The sequence below is a fragment of the Sus scrofa genome, chromosome 7 (assembly GCF_054392235.1).
Source record: "Sus scrofa isolate SSC_HxYL_T2T_F1_AM1 chromosome 7, Sscrofa_HxYL_maternal_Yorkshire_Landrace_v2.0, whole genome shotgun sequence".
NCBI classification, from domain to species: Eukaryota; Metazoa; Chordata; class Mammalia; order Artiodactyla; family Suidae; genus Sus; species Sus scrofa.
In genome coordinates this window covers 15,688,831-15,706,537 of record NC_139389.1, presented here as the reverse complement: position 1 = coordinate 15,706,537, position 17,707 = coordinate 15,688,831, and positions in this window count along the sequence as shown.

Below are 17,707 nucleotides of genomic sequence, written 5' to 3'. Positions count from 1 at the left end.
ATAATGATGATGCTGACAGCAGTTTGGGGCATTAGCAGCTTGAAAGATGCTATTCTGGCAGCTTGAAAGCACCTAATTAGCACCTACAGTTACATTAAAAATAAAGGAACCAGTATATGGTCTCGGGCCAGGTAATTTTCAGTGGCAAAAAAGCCTTTATGGACTCCAGAAATTCTGCTAGTCTTTTTTGTATGTTTATTTTTTTGTTTGAGGAAGGAGCTGACAGCATTAGAGGTTTTTTCCTCCCAGCTTTATTGAGAAATCATTGACATACATCAATGTATAAGTTTAAAGGGTACAACCTGATGGTTTGCTTTACATATATTGTGAAATGATTACCAACAATAGGTTCAGCTAACACCTATCTCCTCAGATAGATACAATACAAAAGACAAAAAGAAGAAAAGAAGAAAAAAATTTTTTCCTCCTTGTGATAAGGACTCTCGGGATTTATTTTCTTAACAGCTTTCCTATGTATAATACAATAGTCATCCTGTTGTACTTTACATCCCTAGTACTTCTTCATCTTGTAACTGTAAGCTTGTATCTTTTGACCACCTTCTCCCAATTCCCTCTCCCACAAATTTAATCTCTTTTTCTTTGAGGTGATGTAGCACATGTCTTCAAGGTCCAGCCTTGTTAAAAATGATAGGATTTCCTCCTTGTTATCATGGTTGTTGTTGTTGTTGTTGATGGCTATATCATATTCCATTGTGTATGTATGTATATCATAACTTTATCCATTCAACAGCGTAAGTTGTTTCTGTGTCTTGGCTGTTGGAGATAATGCTGCTGTGAACATGGGGGTGCATATATCTTTTCAAGTTAGTGTTTTCATTACCTTTGGATATATTCTCAGAAGTGGAATTACTGGATCATATTGTAGTTCCATTTTCAATTTTTTTGAGGCTCCTCCATACTGTTTTCCATTTCCATCAATTTACAATCCCACCAACAGTGCATGGGAGTTTCCTTTTCTCTACATTCATGTCAGCATTTGTTCTCTCTAGTTTTGATTATGGCCATTTTAACAGGCTTGAGGTGCTATCTCACTGTGGTTTTAATTTGCATTTCCCTAAAGACGGGTGCTATTGAGCTTCTTTTCCTATGCATGTTGGCCTTTTGTATATCTTCTTTGGAGAAGTATCTGTTCAGGTCCTTTGCCTATCTTTTTTTTTTTTAAATTGGGTTGTTTGTTTTTTGCTATTGAGTTGTATGAGTCCTTTACATGTTTTGGATATTAAATTTTTGTTAGCTATATTATTTGCAAATATTCTTCCCATTCTGTAGATTAACACTTCAATGTGTTGATGTTTAGAAGATACAATTTTTATGTATATATTTATGACCATAAGTATGTGAAATAGCTTACAGAAAACCAATGGAAAGAATGCAAGAAGGGGAGATGGTAGCAGTGGCAAAGAGTTTGAATCTTTCTGAATCCCCACATAAAACAGATAGAGAACACAGAAGCTTTCTGAGCCTCATTTAGTTTTTGCAGTGTGTGATGTGATCCAGGTGCTCCTGAGTGTTCAGGATAGGATTTTAAAGTGACATAATGTGGAATAAACAAGTCAGTAATTTTATTTGGTAACACCTTGCCTCGAGAATCTACACTGATATTCCAGACATATTTCCATTGCTCACACTGTTTTGAATTCTTCTTTTGTGTGTCTGGCGTATTCTTTGGAATCCAATCTTTCAATAGTAAAAGACCATCATTTGAGGACAGGTATAATTTTTAGAACAAAAGTTACTTTGAGCCCAGTATAGTAAATAAAGTTGGTAATCCAGTGGGTAGCACGCACAATTGAGATACAATGAAATGAGACTTATTTGATGGAATGTGTACCACGCTAACCTTAGACCTGGGTTAAGAGGAGCCCAGATATTGGGCCCATGATTCAGGGGGCCCTGCATCTATTATAAATGCACTAGAAATTAAAAATCTCTGGAGCCTCTATCACTCAGGGTCTAGTGCTGACACAGTACAACTCATATCCCTAAACCATCTGCAATCATGGTCAACACAGTTCAGGCTTCAGGGAACTACTTCTCAACAGTTCCTGCACAAAATACTCAATATTCTTGAAACAAAAGGCAACTGTTTGAATGCTGTGAGGTGATACTTCTGTCAATACTGCTTTGGAGAGCCGGTTTTGAGCAGTCAACATTAACAGAAATGAATAAACTAGTCAAATAGATTTTTTTCAGAGAGCTGAATGCAATAGATTCTTACTTAAGGAAGCATCATGCCCTAGGTAGTATCTGGTGTCTACTTTGACCCTTTCTCTGTTGAAATTTGTGATTGAGAAGACAGTTCACCAGCATTACACATGGTAGCTGAGAAAGATTTTACAATATTAAGCAATATATATTACTTAAAAAAATATATATGTAGGTCTGTATGTAACATGTATGCATGTGATTCTAATTCTTTATTTGCTACTAGATGGACATTGAAGACTAAAATTGTGAGTAGTTATGTTTTTACAAATATTTAATGATATTTAATTAAAATCCTTAAAAAGTGGGAGTTCCCGTCGTGGCGCAGTGGTTAACGAATCCGACTAGGAACCACGAGGTTGCGGGTTCGGTCCCTGCCCTTGCTCAGTGGGTTAACGATCCGGCGTTGCCGTGAGCTGTGGTGTAGGTTGCAGACGCGGCTCGGATCCCGCGTTGCTGTGGCTCTGGCATAGGCTGGTGGCTACAGCTCCGATTCGACCCCTAACCTGGGAACCTCCAAATGCCGCGGGAGCGGCCCAAGAAATAGCAAAAAGACAAAAAAAAAAAAAAAAAAAATCCTTAAAAAGTGGACTCTAACTTGATTTAATGTAAATACTCATTAACTGTAATTTGTAATCTGCTATTTATTTCAGTAGATAATTTGAAAAGTTTGGAAGAAATATTACTTGTTTAGAAAGTACATGTGTAAGTGATTTTAACTTTCTGATTTTTTTTTTTTTTAATGGTGCCACCTGTGGAATATGGAAGCTCCCAGGCTAGGAGTCGAATCAGAGCTGCAGCTGAGGCCTATGCCAGTCACAGCAACACTGGATCTGAGCCACATTTGTGACCTATGCCACAGCTTATAGCAATTCTGGATCCTCAACCCACAGATCGAGACCAGGTATTGAACCTGCATCCTCCCAGAGACAATGTTGGGTCCTTAACCTATTGAGCCACAATGGAAACTCCTAACTTTTTGCTTTTTCACTGTTACTTTCATTTACATGCATCCAAATTATGTATACTTTGATTACAAATACTTTCCCCTTTTTCATCCTTTAAATCATTCCATCAGCAGAACTCAAATTATGTGAAAATCTTGATTACATAACCAGTGATTTTTACTGATAGGTAGGAAAGAGAAAAATGCTGAAATAAATTTATAAATTGTATGTCTTCATTGTTTTACTCATCCAAGTTTTCCAACCTATCAGTGAAATATCCAAATTTATGCAAATGATACTTAAACTCAATTGCCTATGATATTTTCCTCACTTTTGGTCATATAAGAACCATGGCTTTACATGTACATTTTTTTTTCCTTTTATTACAAACATATATTTGACAAATGAGAAGAATGAAGCATACCTTGTTTGATTTATAACTTTTAATTATTTATACATATAGTATGTGGATCTCAGTGTGTACTCTTCCTCTACATTTTGCAAATAATAGGGATGGGTTTGAGGGTTTTTAACAAAGAAATTCTAATACTGCTTTGAATGCTGCTGTTATAATGATAATATTTTCAAAGATGACCACTAAGGATAACACTTGCAGATATACATCTATTTTAAAACTACTCATTTTTCTTTATAGTGACAGCTCCATATCACTGGTTATATTTTTCAGCATAAATATTAGATATATGTGTTCCTAAAAGGTAATGTGTAAATTAGATTGCTTCAGTGATTTAGAGAGTTCACTTCTTGAAAGACTGCTTATGATCAATTTAATATTGTAGAGCAAAGACTCTTTTTATAAAGCAAGCTATCATGTTCCTAACTTACATATTTTTGGAAATCCATGCTTGCTTAAAACAGTGGTTCAACTCTAAATGCACATTAGAATAATCTGGAGAGGGTTTAAAAAAGATTAATGTCCTGTCTTACCCCAGGAGATTTTCATCTAATTTGTCTGGAATAGGGCCCAAGCATCAGCATTTGATTAATGTCCTCGGGGGGGGGCTTAAAAGCTTTACTTTGAAATAATTATAAATTTAGAGGAAATTGGAAAAACATGTATAGGGAAATGTTCTGTATTATTCACCCAGTTCCCCTGAATGATGATCTTGCATTAAGTACAGTATAATATCAACTCCAGGAAAATAACATATGTAGAGTCTACAAAAGCTCATTCACATTTCACCAGTGTTAATATGCTCGTGTGCACCTGTGTGAGTGTGTGTTTCTGTGCAATTTTAGCATGGGTGTGGAATCCTGTAACCACCACCACAATCAACATACAGAACTGTGCCATCACCTTAAAGCTCCCTCACGCTCCCATCTCTAACTCCTAGCAACTACTGATCTTTCCTCCATCCCTATATCTTGGTATTTCAAGAATATTATGAAATGGAATTATACAATATGTGATGTTTTGAGGCTGGCTTTTTTCACTTAGCAAAATTCCATTGAGGTCCACCTAAGTTGATGTATCAACAGTTGGTTCCCTTTTAAAATGGCTAATTTTAAAAAGTGATACCATTCGATGGTGAGAAACTGGACCACTCATGTTGCTGGTGGGTATGTAAAATGGTACAGGCACTCTGGAAATAGTTTGACAGCTTCTTATAAAGCTAAGCATGGATTGGAGTTCCTGTCGTGGCACAGTGGTTAATGAATCCGTCTGGGAACCATGAGGTTGCGGGTTCGATCCCTGGCCTTGCTCAGTGGGTTGAGGATCTGGCGTTGCCGTGAGCTGTGGTGTAGGTCGCAGATGTGGCTCAGATCCCGCGTTGCTGTGGCCCTGGTGTAGGTCAGTGGCTATAGCTCCGATTCAACCCCTAGTCTGGGAACCTCCATATGCCTCAGGAGCGGCTCAAGAAATGGCAAGACAAAAAAAAAAAAAACAAAAAAAAACTAAGCTTGTATTTACCATATGACCCGGCAATTCCACACTTGGTAATTAATTCCAGAGAGATGAAAACTTAGGTTCACATGAAACCTGTACATGACTGTTTATAGCAGCCTTATTCCTAACAGCCCCAACCTGGAAAAAAACAAATATCCTTCATTGAGTGAATAGTAAAACAGACTGTAAGACACCCACCCCATGAATACAGCACAGCAATAAAAGGGAACCAACTGTTGATACATCAACTTAGGTGGACCTCAATGGAATTTTGCTAAGTGAAAAAAGCCAGCCTCAAAACATCACATATTGTATAATTCCATTTCATAATATTCTTGAAATACCAAGATATAGGGATGGAGGAAAGATCAGTAGTTGCTAGCTTAGTTTTTTTTTTTGTCTTGCCATTTCTTGAGCTGCTCCTGAGGCATATGGAGGTTCCCAGACTAGAGGTTGAATCGGAGCTATAGCCACTGACCTACACCAGGGCCACAGCAACGCGGGATCTGAGCCACATCTGCGACCTACACCACAGCTCACGGCAACTTATACAACCCAACAGCAAAAAAACCAATCAATCAATGGAAAAATGGGCAAAAGATCTGAATAGACATTTCTCCAAAGAAGATATACAGATGGCCAACAAACACATGAAAAAATGCTCAACATCGCTGACTATAAGAGAAATGCAAATCAAAACTACCATGAGATACCACCTCACACCCGTCAGAATGGCCATCATTAATAAATCCACAAATAACAAGTGCTGGAGGGGCTGTGGAGAAAAGGGAACCCTCCTGCACTGTTGGTGGGAATGTAAACTGGTACAGCCACTATGGAGAACAGTCTGGAGATACCTTAGAAATCTATACATAGAACTTCCATATGACCCCGCAATCCCACTCTTGGGCATCTATCCGGACAAAACTCTACTTAAAAGAGACACATGCACCCGCATGTTCATTGCAGCACTATTCACAATAGCCAAGACATGGAAACAACCCAAATGTCCATCGACAGATGATTGGATTCGGAAGAGGTGGTATATATACACAATGGAATACTACTCAGCCATAAAAAAGAATGAAATCATGCCATTTGCAGCAACATGGATGGAACTAGAGAATCTCATACTGAGTGAAATGAGATACATGGTTTGTAAATATCTTCTTTCACTCTGTAGCTTGTCTTTTTCTCCTGTAAGGGTCTTTCACGGAGTAAAAAAAAAATAATAATTTCAATGAGATTCAGTTTTTCAAAATTTTTAAATAGATCATGCTTTTGGCTTCAAGCCTAAGATCTCTTCACTTAGCCCTTGGTCCTTAAAATTTTCTCATGTTACTTTCTAAATGGTTTATAGTTTTACATTGTATGTTTCAGTCTGTGATCCCTTTTGAGTTAACTTTTGTACAAGACATGAGGTTTTGTCTGAGATTCATTTTTTGCCTATGCATGTCCAGTTGTTCCAGCACCATCTCTTGGAAAGGCCATCCTTTCCTCACTTGAATTACTCTTCCGTCTTTGTCAAAAAGCAGCTGGGCATAGTTATGTGGGTCTCTGCCTAGGTTCTCTTTTCTGTTCTGTTGATCTAGGTATCTATCCATCCATCACACCACGCTGTCTTGATTACTGTGGCTGTATAAGCCTTAAAATCAGGGGGAGTGTTTCCTTCCACATTAGTCCACTTTTTCAACATTGTTTTAGTTAGTCTAAGTCCTCTGTCTTTTCATATACATTTAAAATAAGCTTGTTTATGTCTTGCTGGGGATCACCTCAGGAGATTTCGGCTTAATTGGCTTGGAGTAAAGCCCTGGCATCAGTAATTTATAAAAGCTTCCACCACTGCATCCTGCCCAGGTAGTTCTGATGTAGAGCCAAGGTTGCAAGCTTTGGTTTAAAGCTAAACACACATAAATAAAAATTTCCCCAGGAGAATTTCATGACTCAAGCCTTGGCTTGAAAGTTGGAAGAACAGGTGGACTGTTCTAAGAACCATGCAATGAAATTTAAAGAAGTGACAGCGGAGTTCCCGTCATGGCGCAGTGGTTAACGAATCTGAATAGGAACCGTGAGGCTGTGTTTCGATCCCTGGCTTTGCTCAGTGGGTTAAGGATCTGGCGTTGGTGTGAGCCGTGGTGTAGGCTGCAGACGCGGCTCGGATCCCGCGTTGCTATGGCTGTGGCATAGGCCGGTGGCTACAGCTCCGATTTGACCCCTAGCCTGGGAAACTCCATATGCTGCGGGAGCGGCCCAAGAAATGGCAAAAAGACAAAAAGACAAAAAAAAAAAAAAAAAAAAAAAAAAAAAAAAAAGAGTGAAAGGAAGAGAGAGAAAGAAATTTCTTTAGGGCTCCATAAAGTAGTCTCCCACTGGAGTAGGAGGAAGCTTAGGTTTGAAAAAGTAGCTTGACTAATCTTGATGAGGCTCTAAAAGTGGAAAGAATTGTTCCTCAGCCACAGAATATTCACTTGGCTTGAAAACAAGAAAGACATAGGTGTGGCCTTGGCCACATCGGTTACAGGCAAAATACTCTAGATAGGTGTGGTACAATTTAGTAATGTGACAGCTTTTTTCCTCGCCGCAGATGGTGCTAAAAAACAGTGTTGAAACTTTAAAGGGTTTTAAAAAGTATTTTGAATACTGAGCCATGTTTGGGAGCCCCTCTGGAATAAAATGGCAGGGAGTTCCCATTGTGGCTCAGTGGTAACGAACCCAACTAGGATCCATGAGGATTCGGGTTCAATCCTGGCCTTGCTCAGTGGGTTAAGGATCCAGTGTTGCCCTGAGCTGTGGTATAGCTCCCAGACACAGCTCAGATCCCGAATGGCTATAGCTGTGGCGTAGGCTGGAAGCTGCAGCTCTGATTCGACCCCTAGCCTAGGAACTTCCATATGCCCTTTAAAAAAAAAAAAAAGAAAGAAAGAAAGAAAAGGCAGACATAGTAATACACTTGCTGTTTTCTTTCTTCTCTTTTCACTGAAAACCTTTTTAGCTGAATCTACTGACTATCAAGTTTATCACTTCTCTTACAATTTGCCTATAATTTACAGCAGTCGTTGGTGAACGGAAGACTCTATGCTGGAGGGGATGTCTGCTCCCTTTAAAGACTGTGGATAGTCGTCTCCTAACCGCAATTAACGCACATTTCCCCCATAGCCACAGAAAAGACAGCGTGATTGAAGCAAAACCTTTTCAGGGCTAAATAGAGTCCTTTTCCCATTTTAAGATGACCAAGTAGTTGGATTACAGAAGTTTGGGTCTGAAATCAGATATCTAAGGAGACTAGATGTTAGTGATACCTTTCTCAAGGCTGCTTTCTGCAGTGGCCCTGGTACCAGGAACCAGAAATCTTCTTCCCTTCACATCTTCTTCCTGGCGGCCCTGGTTATTTGACCTTCACCCAGTGGTGCGGCATTCATCTATTTTCTGTGATCTTTCTCATGGGGAACAATTTGGACCACTTGCCTCCCTGGCTCTCTGTTTCATCTCCATGGGGAGTTTTGGGTTAAAACGAAGATTCCTGGTCCCGAATGCAAGCCGTTCTGCTTTGGAAGGTCTGCTGTGAAGTCCCCAAATCTGCTTTTTTTTTTTTTTTTTTTTTGCTTTTTAGGGCTGCACCTGCAGCATATGGAGGTTCCCAGGCTAGGGGTTGAATCTGAGCTACAGCTGCCTGCATACACCACAGCCACAGCAACGTGGGAGCCAAGCTGTGTCTGCAACCTACACCATAGCTCAAGCAACGCCAGATCCCCAACCCACGGAGTGAGGCCAGGGATCGGACCTGTATCCTCATGGATACTAGTTGGATTTGTTTCAGCTGTGTCACAACGGGAACTCCCCAAATCTACATTTTTGACAAATACCTCAGATGGGTCTGAGCCTGCTTTGGGGTTTGCGGCAGTAGAGCGCTGGTTGTGATAACGATGCTTGGGGATGAAGGTGGCAACCATGGCTGGAGGAGCCTTCGGTGAGAGGCCCTCCTGGCTGTCCATCCTCTCTTCAGACCCCTTTCTCTCCAGCTGCTTCTCTCACAGATTGCTCTCTGTTCTCGCCCAGCCACCACAATCACAATCCTGCTTCAGTTCTCACGGTTTCATTGAGTGTTTGATCACTTCGGTCTGCATGGGCCTCCTTCTCACCATCACAATCAACAGAGCAGAGGCATTCTGAGGGCAGGCTTCTTGTCTGAAATTCCATGAGGAAGGCTCTGGGCTCTCCTGCCCCCCAAGGTGTCTGAACGAAGAAGTGGTTCTTTCCTGACCCAGCTCCTGCTGCCACCCCTTCTGCCCCCTCCACAGTGTCTCTCTAGGGTCACCAGCCCTGGGCCTTCACTGCCTCTGTGACTGCACCTGTCCCTCCCTCCCTAGCACCAGCCCCTTCTTCCCCAGCTTCCTCTGTGCTGTCCGACCCCCAAAACCTTCCATTTGTGTGCAAGAAATTAGAAAATTGCTTTTATGAGTACAGCAGTGATAGGACTAAAAATGATTACTGTTTTTCCACAGCCAGAGATTTTGTAAAGGGAGGTATAGCCTTTACAAAAGGGTGGTATCTCTTATGGGCTTTGTTACCTGCAAATCCTAATTGAGTATTCCACTTTACAGGGGTTACTCTTACTGCCCCAACTTACCTGGAATCTCCTTAATACCAGGGACCACATCTTCTCTTTTCCCCCCTACATTTTCTATAAGCTTTATTGATCATTGGAAAGGATGGTGGAGATGCAATAAAGAAAAGAGGATGGGCTTTGGAGTCCATGTAGGTGGGATCACGGCCCCCTGAAGATGACCACATCCTGATTCCTCAACCTGTGAATATGTTAGGTTACCTGGCGGGGCGGGGGCGGGTATTAAGGTTACAGATGCAAACAGGTTTTCTCATCAGCTGACCTAAAAGTGGGTATATTATCCTGGTGGGCCTACAGTAATCCTGAGACTCCTCAAAGATCAGAGAGGGTGGGGAGGAATCAAAGTGAAGTGATGTGAGAAAGACCTGAGCGGCCATGGCTGGCCTGAAGATGGAGGAGGCCTGTGGGCCAATGAATATGGGCAGCCTCTAAAAGACAGAAAAGGCAAGAAAATAGATTTTCCTCTAGAGTCTTCAGAAGGGAATGCAGCCCTGCTGACACCTTGATTTTAGTCCAGTGAAACCCATTTTGGATGTTAGACCTCCAGAACTGTAAGATTAAAAAAAAAAAAATTCTGTTGTCTAAAGCTACAAAGTTTGTGGGAATTTGTTACAGCAGCAATCAGAAGCTAATACACACTCTGGACAGTCTCTCTCTGCCACTTATTAGCTTTATATGAATTTTAGCAAGTTACTTGAACTCTTCACCTTCAAAATAAAGGTCATGTTAAGAACTTTAAGAACTCTTATTAGGATTCAATGAGAGAACAGTATGTTAGCTTCCAGTCTGATACCCAGCCCATAGTTGATGTGTAATCAATGCTAACTCTCTTTCCTATAGAGATGTTCAATTCTAACTTTTACTTATCTAGGGATTTTTAAATATAATATTCTTCATTATTAGTAAGTCAGCCTTTCATGAATACCCCAAGGGACAAGGAGCTTACTCCATCCATTTTGTTTTCAAAGTTATGGTTGTTACAAAGACTCTTCTTCAGGAGTTCCCGTTGTGGTGCAGTGGTTAACGAATCCTACTAGGAACCATGAGGTTGCGGGTTCGGTCCCTGCCCTTGCTCAGTGGGTTAATGATCCGGCGTTGCCGTGAGCTGTGGTGTAGGTTGCAGATGCGGCTCGGATCCTGCGTTGCTGTGGCTCTGGCGTAGGCCGGTGGCTACAGCTCCGATTCAACCCCTAGCCTGGGAATCTCCATATGCCGCGGGAGCGGCCCAAGAGATAGCAATAACAACAACAACAACAACAACAAAAAAAAAAAAACGAAGACTCTTCTTCATAGTTTTTATGTATTAGTTTTATTCTGTCTTTTGGAGTCAATTGGGATAAATAGCCACAGGGACACTGCTAGCTTATCAAGTGATTTTGTAAAAATTAGAAAAAATGCACCCCCTTTCAAGTACTTTACTTTCTTCGGTTGGAAAATTATTATAATGGACCAGTTTTGTTGCACAAGGCACTTGGTTGCCACCAGTCAAAAAAATTTGCCCTAGGATACAAATCTATGATGTCTATGACGTGAATGGTGCCTTTAAATTGTGCAGTGCACCACTTGCACATCTAAATATGGCACCATTGCATGACCACTAATTTATTCAGTGCTTTATAGTTTAGACAAGCTTTCAGCAAAATGATATGATTAGCTCTTCACGGCAATCTGTAAAATAGGTAAAAATAATTATCTTAATCACAGAGATGAATCAACTGAGGTTCAAATTGTTGAACACATGCCAAAGACCACACAGCAAGCTAGTGGGAAACTTCTGAACTTTGACTTTCATTTAATATAATTCCTATTCCTTGAGTTTCATGTCTTTTTTTTTTTTTTTTTTTGCTTTTTAGGGCTGCACCCACAGCATATGGAGGTTCCCAGGCTAGGGGTAGAATTGGAGCTATAGCTGCTGGCCTACACCACAGCCACAGCAACACGGGATATGAGCCATGTCTGTGACCTATACCACAGCTCACAGCAATCCTGGATCCTTAACCCACTGAGCTAGGCCAGAGATCAAACCCACAACCTCATGGTTCCTAGTTGGATTTGTTTCCACTGTGCCAGGATGGGAACTACTCATGTCATTTGTGATATCAAGCCAATGTCTCTATGATTTCAGAGAAGTCATTGATAAAAATGTTCATAAGGGAGTTCCCGTCGTGGCTCGGTGTGGTTAGCAAATCCGACTAGGAACCATGAGGTTGTGGGTTTGATCCCTGCCCTTGCTCAGTGGGTTAAGGATCCGGCGTTGCCGTGAGCTGTGGTGTAGGTTGCAGATGCAGCTCGGATCCCGCACTGCTGTGGCTCTGGCATAGACTGGTGGCTACAGCTCCGATTCGACCCCTAGCCTGGGGGTCCATATGCTGCGGGAGCGGCCCAAGAAATGGCAGTAAGAAAAAAAAAAAAATGTTCATAAGTTCAGGCCTGTTGGAGGAAGAAGGGGAATCCATTGTGTGACTGCTTGGTGCCAGAAGCTTTATTTGATATATCCCATTCAATCAACATTATTACTATTATTACTATTTCATCTTTTTAGACTGCACCCATGGCATATGGAAGTTCTCAGGCTAGAGGTCAAATCAGAGCTGTAGCTGCCAGCCTACACCACAGCCACAGCAATGCCAGATCTGAGTTGCACCTGCGACGTATACCACAGCTGGCGGCCACACCAGATCCATAACCCACTGGGCAAGGCCAGGGATGGAACGTGCATCCTCATGAATACTAGTCAGGTTCATTACCACTGAGCCACGACAGGAACTCTGATATATCCCTTCTCTTCAGGAAAAGTTGTTACATCCACTTATAGACAAGGAAATAGGAGTTCCTGTCATGGCTCAGTTGTTAACAAATCCAGCTGGGAACAATGAGGTTGTGAGTTTGATCCCTGGCCTTGCTCAGGTGGGTTAAGGATCCTGCATTGCCTAGAACTGTGGTGTAGGTCACAGACATGGCTCGGATCTGGCGTTGCTGTGGCTGTGGCCTAGGCCGGAGGCTATAGCTCCGAGTAGACCCCTAGCCTAGCAACCTCTGTATGTCGTGGGTGCGGCCCTAGAAAAAGACAAAAAAATTAAAAAAAAAATAGATAAAGAAATAGATGGGTCAGTAAATTGCTCAACTTCTCAAAGCCAGCAAATAGTAAGTGCAGAGATGGCCTTTATATACAGTTCTGGGCCCCTGTTTTCTTCCTGTACACCAGGCCACGTCTCACAAGGCAGGCTTCAAAGCATTCTGGATTTTGGTCTTTCTCTTGGTTTTATAGGTCAATATCATATTTTTCTCGTGCTTGGTTGTCTCCCCCCCTTTCCACTTTTCCCAAATATCTTCTTAGTGTGTGTGCTGCCAAAGCAAGCACCCGAATATCTTTTTAATAATCTGCTTTAAGTAGAGCCTGCAATTGAAACCGTTTTTTAAGATGCCCACCTCCCTGCCCCTGTGATGAACATTTGCAATTATGAAATCTGAATTCCTCTTCTGAATACTTCCCAGGAGGCTTCTTCCATTTAGAGGAGTACTTGCTGATTAATTGGTAGTAGGTACTCCATGAAGGTTTTTAGAATTTAATTTAAGGATTCCCAGGGAGCTGGCACATTTGATAACCCTTACAGCCACAGGAATTTGAATTTTATCATTGCTTTCATTTAAGAATACATTTTATTTTTCATTTTTAGTTTTTTGGTTTTTGTCTGGGTTTTTTTGTATTGATGTATAGTTGATTTACAATATTTTATGTGTTTCAGATGTACAACATAGTGACTCAGTATTTTTATAGATTATTCTCCATTAAAAGTTATCACAGGATAATGGCTGTATTTTCCTGTGCTATTCAATAGACATTTTTGTGGTTTATCTATTTTATACATAGAAGTTTGTATCTCTTAATCCCATACCCCTAATCTGACCCTCTATCCTCCCCCCTCCTCATTGGTAACCGCTAGTTTGTTTCCTTTATCTTTACATCTGTTTCTGTTTTGCTGCATATATACATTTGTATCGTTTTTTAGACTCTACATATAAGTGGCAATATGCAGTATTTATTATTCTCTTTTGGACTTCTTTCACTGGTCATAGTCGTCTCCAAGTCCATCCACGTTGCTGCAAATGGAAGAATTTCACATTTGAGAATACATTTTGAAGTCTGTTTTCCTCCATTCACTTAACATATATATATATATATCATGAAATGAGGGAATTATTTATTAAAAGCGGAAATAGCTTTAGTGATTATTTCGCCTCCTTCTTCCCTTCATTTTACAAAGAGTTAATTAAATCAAAGGGATTAAATGATTAAACGAAAACCATGTAGCTAGCTAGTGAAGCATCAACATTAGAATATAGAAATATGAGTTCAATTCAACAGTGATAAATATATCTGAAGTTTAGGGCTACAGTGGACATTTTTTATTGAAAGCCTGAAATCCGTTCCTCCTTCTTTTGGTAACAGAACCGTATATTCTTTCTTAGAAAATTACTCTTTCCCCCATTTTCAGTTAAGAGATTGGGTTGGGCTAATTCTGTGTTCAGCTCAACAGATGGGCATGTGATACAGATCTGGCCGATCAGAGTGATGCGTTCTTTATTTGGTTCAGAGATGGACATGTGACCCATCCAGAGCTAATGAGACTCAGTTCTGGGATTCATACTGGGAAAACAGCATCCTCTGGTTACTGAGAGCGTAGGACATTAGCCTGGAACTGCAGGCAGCTGACGTGCCATCTTAAGGGGAGTATTGCACAGAATGGGACACCATAGAGGAAAACAAAACCCAAAGATGGCAAAAGACCAATCCTGAAAATATTGAGACAGTAGATCTAGATGAGTCTGAGGTGAAAGGATGCTTGGACTTTTCAGTAATTTGAATAATTACTTTGATAGTCAATAAATCACTGCCCTGTTTTTTTTTTTTAATTGCCTAAGGATACTTGAGATGGCATTTCTGTCATTTGCAACTAAAAGAAACAATGAAAATGTGATTTAAAAGCTAATACATAAGGATAAGAATGGGGAGCCATGCCTAACAGCTTTTGGGTGGAAAAGGCTCTTAGGAGAAGATTTTATTCATAGTAATTTAAAATTGATTTCTTGAACTATATGACAATAGTTCTGAGTTCTATACTGAGGAGCCAAAAGAAAAGATGTAAATTTTCTTCTATATGGCAGGGATTATTTTTAACTTTTAGAAACAGCTGATGATACTCTCTATTTATGTTGCACTAGTCATTTCTTGCTTGGAAAATTGTTTTCAGTTTTGTATAATGATTTTTAAGACAGACAGGGACAAATAATAGAGTCTCAGGAGGAGGGGAACTACAATAATATGGGATCTTAAAAATCACACTTATTGAAGGTCTGGTTTAACCAATGGAAATGAAGGCTTAGAAAAAGGAAAAAAAGGGCTCTTTTCAAAGACTTTGACTGCTATCAGTTGGAAGAAAATATTTTTTATTTTATTTGGCAGAAGTGGGACTAGTGGTTAAGAATTTCAGGACAGCGGATTTTAACTCAGTATGAGCAAAATTTTTAACAAATATGCTCTTTCCACAATGTCTGCAATGGGTTACATACGAGCCCCATATGTTTGTTATTTTCTTGGAAGAGCCAAACCATACAAAAATGTTTCACTGTTTAAATAGACTTCCTCCCCCTTCCCCAGTTAATAACTGAGAACAGCTTGTATTTCTCTGTACATCAATACACTCTATGGTCTGGGACAATGTTGAGTAAAGGTGTTATAAATATATGCTTAACACATGTATGAATAAAATTATTGGTTTTTTAAAATCTACCCACTTTAAAACAACATTCTACCTGTCTTAAGACTTTGTGTGAGTGATTATATAATTGAGTTCAGTTAGCAAAATCTTAATGTATACTTTGAAGCTACAATGATAGGCACATAGCAGGACCTGACCTTTATCTTCTAGGGAGAAATTAAAATGTAGACTTACTCAATTTCCATATACCTTTTACAAATTACTCCTATATTATATCACAATGTACTATGCTGATATGTTTACTTCCCTCAATACAACACTTCAAGGAGAAGAACCATGTCTTTTCAAACTCCATGTGAAAGTACTGGAGCTTCTAGCCAACTCAATAGGATAAGAAAAATAAATAGAAATAGAAGGATTAGAGAGGAGGAAATAAACTGTAATTTTTAAGGAAGATAGTATAATTTTCTACTTAGTGTTTCTTAAAAGTAAAAAAATTTGGAATCAATTGTTTCTAGATGTCAGACGAACCATATATTGTTAAATAAATTGTGGTATAGTTTATATGAAGGAATACTCTATAGCTGTGAAAATGATTAAGCTATTTTAACCAGATCTCTATATGGATGAACTGCAAAAACATATTATTGAGTGTAACAAACCCACAAGCAATTGGGAATTCTTGTATAGAGGTCAAAACCAGCTAAACCTAATAATCTATGCTTAGCGATACATACATATGTGATAAAGCTACAAAATGAAGTACATATTTAACATAAAATTTGTGAGGTGATCATTCATTAAGTGGCACCTAGAGCTTTTTAAAGCACTGGCCTTCAAATATTTTGTTCACTTATTCCCATAAAGAATTTTGAGAAACTATGTATTTGTTGCTACATTTTAAAGTTACCATCTACAAGTTTTCATAATATGTTGAAAGAGTTGAAAAAAATGTAATTTCCAGCACGTTGTAAATATTGACATTAAAAAATAAAACTGTCATATCTTGCTTTTAAAGGCATTCAATAAAATATGAAACTATAATAATTGTATAGAATTACCAAAAAACCACTTAAAACATACATAAACAAGTGTTTTTTTTTTTTTTTTTTTTTTTTTTGTCTTTTTAGGGCTGCACCTGCAGCATGTGGAGGTTCCCAGTCTAGGGGCCTAATTGGAGCTGCAGCTGCTGGCCTACACCACAGCCTAGCAACTCAGGACCAGAGCTGCATCTGCAACCTACACCACAGCTCACAGCAATGCCAGATCCTTAACTCACTGAGCAAGGCCAGGGATCGCACCTGCAACCTCATGGTTCCTAGTCAAATTCGTTTCCACTTTGCCACAACGGGAACTCCCAACAAGCTCTTTAACATTAAAAAATAGTTCCCATCATGGGTCAGCAGTTAAAGAAACTGATTAGTATCCACGAGGACATGGGTTCAATCCCTGGCCTCTCTCAGGGGGTTAAGAATCCGGCATTGCCGTGAGCTGTGGTGTAGGTTGCAGACGTGGCTCAGATCTGGTGTTGCTGTGACTGTGGCATAGGCCATCAACTACAGCTCTGATTTGACCCCTAGCCTAGGAACCACAATAAGCCATGAGTGCAGCCCTAAAAAGCTAAAAAAACAAACAAACAAGCAAAAAAACCCCCAAAAAACCTTAAAAAATTAGGTAATGTTCACTTTTTCTCTTTGAATAATATTCCTATTCTACTTCCTCCACAAACTTTTGTCCTGATATATCTTTACACTTGAAAATCTTCTATTGATTACCCTATCATACTTCTCCAAAACAAAATATGCGTATAAAGGTAATTTTATCATTTATCTCATTTCCTGAAGTCATAAGGCTCTAAGATTAAGAAAAAGTTTATTGGAAATAAATTACTTTATCAGGAGAATCATGATCTTCTATGCTGTTAATAAAAGTTTATACTGGTAAGAAGTATGAGGACTGGCAATTATTTCATATATAATTTTTTAATTAGTAGGAGATAGAAAAACGATAAACAGTTTACAATATGAGGAATCACTGTAATTACAAAAATAATTCATAATATAGTTGATAAAATGGGTTTTTAATTGCCCCATAGAGAGAGTACCATATGCCAAACTGGAAAGAAGATACATAAAAGTTTTATCTTTTGGTTTTACCCAAAGTTTTCCTAAAATTTCAGCTGTCCCAGAAACAGTCCAGTAACACTGAAAAAAATCAGATTCAGGAGTTCCCATCGTGGCTCAGTGGTTAACAAGTCCGACTAGGAAACATGAGGTTGCAG